This window comes from Arachis duranensis, chromosome 2, assembly GCF_000817695.3.
Source record: "Arachis duranensis cultivar V14167 chromosome 2, aradu.V14167.gnm2.J7QH, whole genome shotgun sequence".
NCBI classification, from domain to species: domain Eukaryota; kingdom Viridiplantae; phylum Streptophyta; class Magnoliopsida; order Fabales; family Fabaceae; genus Arachis; species Arachis duranensis.
The window spans coordinates 63,595,100-63,601,710 of record NC_029773.3 but is presented as its reverse complement, the minus strand read 5'-3'; the positions used below and the strand labels follow the sequence as shown (position 1 = coordinate 63,601,710).

At 40.1% G+C, this 6,611-nt stretch overlaps 1 non-coding gene across 1 annotated transcript; it reads left to right on the top strand.

Moving 5' to 3' along the window:
• Positions 1-3,734: 3,734 nt before the first annotated feature.
• LOC127745111 (small nucleolar RNA R71) lies at positions 3,735-3,842 on the top strand. Its single transcript, XR_008006307.1, has one exon. It is a non-coding gene; the product is annotated as a small nucleolar RNA R71 (small nucleolar RNA).
• Positions 3,843-6,611: the final 2,769 nt, after the last annotated feature.

The following is a 6,611-nucleotide window of genomic DNA, read 5'->3' as shown; positions in this document are numbered from 1 at the left end:
AAATTACCCCCAAAAAGCGTATAAAATATCTGCTCATTAAAGAACCAATGGAACACCTAAGCTCCTCTATGTCTCTTCCTTGCTTTTGTTGCTCCTCCCTCATATCTCTTTGATCTTCTCTTATCTCATGGAGAATGATGGAGTGCTCTTGGTATTCCACCCTTAATTGGTCCATGTTGTAACTCAAGCTTTCCAAAGAAGTGTTGAGTTGCTCCCAATAATTGTGTGGAGGAAGTTGCATCCCTTGAGGCATCTCAAGGATTTCTTGATGAGGGAATTCCTCATGCTATTGTTGAGTGCCATGGATGGGCTCTCTAGTTTGCTCCATCCTCTTCTTAGTGTTGGGCTTGTCCTCTTCAATGAGGATGTCTCCCTCTATGACAATCCCAGCTGAATAGCAAAGGTGACATATGAGATGAGGAAAGGCTAATCTTGCCAAAGGTGAGGGCTTGTCAGCCACCTTGTAGAGTTCTAGAGGTATAATTTCATGAACTTCTACTTCCTTTCCAATCATGATACTATGGATCATGATGGCCCGATCCACAGTTACCTCAGATCGGTTGCTAGTGGGAATGATAGAGCGTTGGATGAACTCCAACTATCCTCTAGCCACAGGCTTAAGATTCGGTCTTCTCAATTGAACCGGGTTGCCTTTTGAGTCTCTTTTCCATTGAGCTCCTTCTACACATATGTCCATGAGAACTTGGTCCAACCTTTGATCAAAGTTGACCCTTCTGGTGTAGGGGCGTGCATTTTCTTCCATCATTGGCAAGTTGAATGGTAGCCTCACATTTTCCGGACTGAAATCTAAGTATTTTCCCCGAACCATTGTAAGCCAATTCTTTGGGTTTGGGTTCATACATTGATTATGGTTCCTTGTGATCCATGCGTTTGCATAGAACTCTTGAACCATTAAAATTCTGACTTGTTGAATGGGGTTGGCAAGAACTTCCCAACCTTTTCTTCGGATCTCTTGTCGGATCTCCGAATTTTTGCCCTTTTTGAGCCTAAAAGGGACCTCAGAGATCACCTTCTTCTTGGCCACAACTTCATAGAAGTGGTCTTGATGGACCTTTGAGATGAATCTCTCCATCTCCCATGACTCAGAGGTGGAGACAGTTGCCTTCCCTTTCCTCTTTCTAGAGGTTTCTCTGGCCTTAGGTGCCATAATTGGTTATAGAAAAACAAAAAGCAATGCTTTTACCACACCAAACTTAAAATATTTGCTCGTCCTTGAGCAAAAGATGAAAAAAAGATGTAGAAGAAGAAGAAAATAGAGGAGATGGAAGGTGTATCTGTTTCGGCCAAGGGGAGGGGAAGGTGTGTATGATGTGTGAAAATGAAGAAGTGGAGAGGGGTATTTATAGGAAAAGGGAAGGAGAGTAGCTGAAAGGTTTGGGTGGGTTTGGGAGGGAAATTGTTTTGAATTTTGAAGGTGGGTGGAGGGTTTTTTGGGAAGAGTTAAGGAAGTGATTGGTGAAGGGTATTTGGGAAAGAGATATGGAGGTGATTAGTGAAGGGTATTTGGGGAAGAGTGTTATAGAAAGGTGTGAAGAGGAGAGAGAGTGAGTTGAGGTTGATGGGGATCCTGTGGGGTCCACAGATCCTGAAGGGTCAAGAAATTCTCATCCCTTCTCCAATTGGGCATTCAAAACGCTTTATAGTGTAATTCTGGCATTTAAACGCCAGTCTACTACCCTGTTCTGGCGTTTAAACGCCAGTTTTCTTTCCTGTTCTGGCGTCTAAACGCCAGTTTTTTGCCCTGTTCTGGCGTTTAGACGCCAGTCTGGTGCCCTATTCTGGCGTTTAAATGCCCAGAAAGGTGCCAGATTGGGCGTTTAAACACCCATTTTGCTACCCTTACTGGCGTTTAAACGCCAGTAAGTCCTTCCTCCAGGGTGTGCTGTTTTCAATGCTATTTTTGATTTTTTTCTTTATTTTTGTAATTGACTTTGTGACTTCACATGATCATCAACCTAAAAAAAACAAAATAATATAGATTAAAATAAAATTGGGTTACCTCCCAATAAGCACTTCTTTAATGTCAATAGCTTGACAGTGAGCTTTCATGGAGTTTCACAGATGATCATAGTATGGTTGAGATCTTTCAACACCAAACTTAGAGTTTGGTTGTGGCCTCCCAACACCAAACTTAGAGTTTGAATGTGGGGGCTCTCTTTGACTCTGTATTGGGAGAAGCTCTTCATGCTTACTCTCCATGGTTACAGATGGAGAACCTTGAGTCTTTACCACAAGGCATTCATCATTCACATGAAGGATCAACTCTCCTCTGTCAACATCAATCATAGCTCTTGTTGTGGCTAGGAAGGGTCTTCCAAGGATGATAGATTCATCCTCATCCCTCCTAGTGTCTAGGATTATAAAATTAGCAAGGAAGTAAAGGCCTTCAACCTTCACTAGCATGTCCTCTACTAGTCCATAAGCCTTTTTCATAGATTTATCTGCCATCTCCAATGAGAATTTGGCAGCCTGTACCTCATAGATTCCCAGTTTTTCCATTATAGAGAGTGGCATCATGTTTATCCCTGACCCCAGGTCACACAGAGCTTTTTCAAAGGTCATGGTGCCTATGGTACATGGTATTAAGAATTTACCAGGATCTTGTTTCTTTTGAGGTAAATTTTGCTGAACCAATGTATTCAGTTCATTGGTGAGCAAGGGAGGCTCTTCCTCCCAAGTCTCATTACCAAATAGCTTCGCATTCAGTTTCATGATTGCTCCTAAATATTGGGCAACTTACCCTTCAACAATGTCTTCATCCTCTTTAGAAGATAAATAGTTATCAGAGCTCATGAATAGTAAAAGGAGGTCCAAGGGAATCTCTATGGTCTTTGTATGAGCCTCAGATTCCTTTGGTTCCTCATTAGGGTATTCCTTACTGGCCACTAGACGTTCCCAGAGGTTTTCCTCATTGGGATTCACGTCCTTCTCCTCCTCTAAGGTTTTGGCCTTGTTGATTATATCAATGGCCTTGCACTCTCCTTTGGGATTCTCTTCGGTATTGCTTGGGAGAGTGCTAGGGGGAGTTTCAGTAACCCTTTTACTCAGCTGGCCCACTTGTGCCTCCAAATTTCTAACGGAGGATCTTGTTTCAGTCATAAAACTAAGAGTGGCCTTTGATAGATCAGAGACTATGTTTGCTAAGCTAGAAGGATTCTGCTCAGAATGCTCTATCTGTTGCTGAGATGATGATGGGAAAGGTTTACTATTGCTAAACCTGTTTCTTCCACCATTGTTATTATTGAAGCCTTGCTTTTGTTGATCCTTCCATGAAAAATTTGGATGATTTTTTCATGAAGGATTATAGGTGTTGCCAAAGGCTTCACCCATGTAATTCACCTCTGCCATTGCAGGGTTCTCAGGATCATAAGCTTCTTTTCAGAAGATGCTTCTTTAGCACTGTTGGATGTATTTTGCAATCCAGTCAGACTCTGAGAGATCATATTGACTTGTTGGGTCAATATTTTGTTCTGAGCCAGTATGGAATTCAGAGCATCAATTTCAAGAACTCTTCTCTTTTGAGGTGTCTCATTACTCACAGGATTCCTCTCAGAGGTATACATGAACTGGTTATTTGCAACCATTTCAATAAGTTCCTAAACTTCTGCAGGCATTTTCTTTAGGTGAATAGATCCACCTGCAGAGTGGTCCAGTGACATCTTGGAAAATTCAGACAGACCATCATAGAATATATCTAATGTGGTCTATTCTAAAAGCATGTCAGAAGGACACTTTTTGGTCAATTGCTTGTATCTTTCCCAAGCTTCATAGAGGGACTCACCATCTTTTTGTCTGAAGGTCTGAACATCTACTCTAAGCTTGCTCAGCTTTTGAGGAGGAAAGAACTTGGCTAAGAAAGTCATGACCAGCTTATCCCAAGAGTCCAGGCTATCTCTAGGTTGTGAGTCCAACCATGTTCTAGCTCTGTCCCTTACAGCAAAAGGGAAAAGCATAAGCTTGTAGACCTCAGGATCAACTCCATTGGTCTTAACAGTATCACAGATATGCAAGAACTCAGTTAAAAACTGATAAGGGTCTTTTGATGGAAGTCCATGAAACTTACAGTTCTGTTGCAGTAGAGAAACTAATTGAGACTTTAGCTCAAAATTGTTTGCTCCTATGGCAGGGATTGAGATGCTTCTTCCATAGAAGTTGGAAGTTGGTGTAGTAAAATCACCAAGCATCTTCCTTGCATTGTTGTTTGGTTCGGCCATAATTGTTTCTTTTGCTGCTTCCTTTTCGAAAATTTCAGTGAGGTCCTCTTCAGAGTTTTGTGCTTTAGCTGCTCTTAGCTTCATCTTCAGAGTCCTTTCAAGTTCAGGATAAGCTTTAACAAGTATGCCTTTATCTTTGTTCCTGCTCATATGAAAGAGAAGAAAACAAAGAAAATATGGAATCCTCTATGTCACAATATGGAGATTCCTTGAGGTGTCAGAGGAAAACAAGAATGGAAGGATGAGGTAGGTAAGGAAGAATTCGAACACACAAAGAGAGATGGAGTTCAAATTGACAATGGAGGAGGAATGTTAGTGTTTAAATAGAAAAAGATAAGAGAGGGAGGAGAGTTTTCGAAAATAAAAAGAATAAAATTTAAAATAAAATTGTTTGAAAAATTGGTTGTGGTTTTGAAAAAGATAGGAAATAAAGTTGAAAAAGATAAGAAGTTATAAAAAGATTTTGAAATTAGAATTAAAAAAATGTGATTTGAAAAAGATATAATTTAAAAAGATATGGTTGAAAAGATAAAATTAACAAGATTTTACTTTTAAAAAGTTAATGACTTGATTAACAAGAAACTAAAAGATATGATTCTAAATTTTAAATATTGAATCTCTCTTAACAAGAAAGTAACAAACTTGAAATTTTTGAATCAAGATTTTTAAAAATATGAGGAAAATATTTGATTTTTGAAAAAGATATGTTTGAAAAGATATCACTTTGAAAAAGATATGATTGAAAATATTTGATTTGAAAAATATTTGATTTTGAAAAAATATGAAGATTTGAAAAAGATTTGATTTGAAAATAAAATTCCTCTCATTGTGTCATCCTGGCTGGTGCACGAAATTGTGATCTCTTATAATGGCATTCAACTTGGTGTGCGCATTTACTAACTCGGCACTTTCTTCACAACCTCGCACAACTAACTAGCAAGTGCACTGGGTCGTCCAAGTAATAAACCTTACGTGAATAAGGGCCGATCCCACGGAGATTGTTGGTATGAAGCAAGCTATGGTCATCTTGTAAATCTCAGCCAGGCAGATAATAAATGGTTATGGAGTTTTCGAATAATAATAATAAATAAACAGAAAATAAAGATAGAAATACTTATGTAGATCATCGATGGGAATTTCAGATAGGCGTATGAAGATGCTGTGCTCCTTCTGAATCTCTGCTTTCCTACTGCCTTAATCCAATCCTTCTTACTCCTTTCCATGGCAATCTGTATGTAGGGCATCACCCTTGTCAATGGCTACATCCCATCCTCTCAGTGAAAAGGGTCCAAATGCTCTATCGCGGCACGGCTAATCATCTGTCGGTTCTCGATCATGTTGGAATAGAATCCCTTGATTCTTTTGCGTTTGTCATCACGCCCAACAATCGCGAGTTTGAAGCTCGTCACAGTCATTCAATCCCGGAATCCTACTGGGAATACCACAGACAAGGTTTAGACTTTCCGGATTCTCATGAATACCACCATTAATTCTAGCTTATACCACGAAGACTCTGATCTCACAGAATGGAAGGCTCGGTTGTCAGGCGAGGGCAACCATGCGTCGTGCATCAGGAATCCAAGAGATACACACTCTAGCTTTCGCTTGTAGAACGAAAGTGGTTGTCAGGCACGTGTTCATAGGGACGGATGATGATGAGTGTCACGGATCATCACATCCATCAGGTTGAAGTACGAGTAGTATCTTAGAACAGAAATAAGATTGAATTTGAATAAAAGATAGTAGTAATTGCATTAAAACTCGAGGTACAGCAGAGCTCCACACCCTTAATCTATGGTGTGTAGAAACTCCACCGTTGAAAATACATAAGTGATGAAGGTTCAGGCATGGCCGAATGGCCAGCCTCCAAAACGTGATCACATGATCAAAAATATAATCCAGGATGTCTAATACAATAATAAAATGTCCTATTTATACTAGACTAGCTACTAGGGTTTACAAAAGTAAGTAATTGATGCAGAAATCTACTTCCGGGGCCCACTTGGTGTGTTCTTGGGCTGAGCTCGAGCTTTACACATGCAGAGGCTTCTTTTGGAGTTGAACGCCAAGTTGTAACGTGTTTTTGGCGTTCAACTCTGGTTTGTGACGTGTTTCTGGCGTTTGACTCCAGAATGCAGCATGGAACTGGCGTTGAGCGCCAGTTTACATCGTCTAATCACGAATAAAGTATGAACTATTATATATTGCTAGAAAGCTCTGGATGTCTAATTTCTAACTCCGTTAAGAGGGCGCCATTTGGAGTTCTGAAGCTCCAGAAAATTCATTTTGAGTGCAGGGAGGTCAGAATCCAACAGCATCAGCAGTCCTTTGTTAGCCTTTTATCAGAGTTTTGCTCAGGTCCCTCAATTTCAGCCA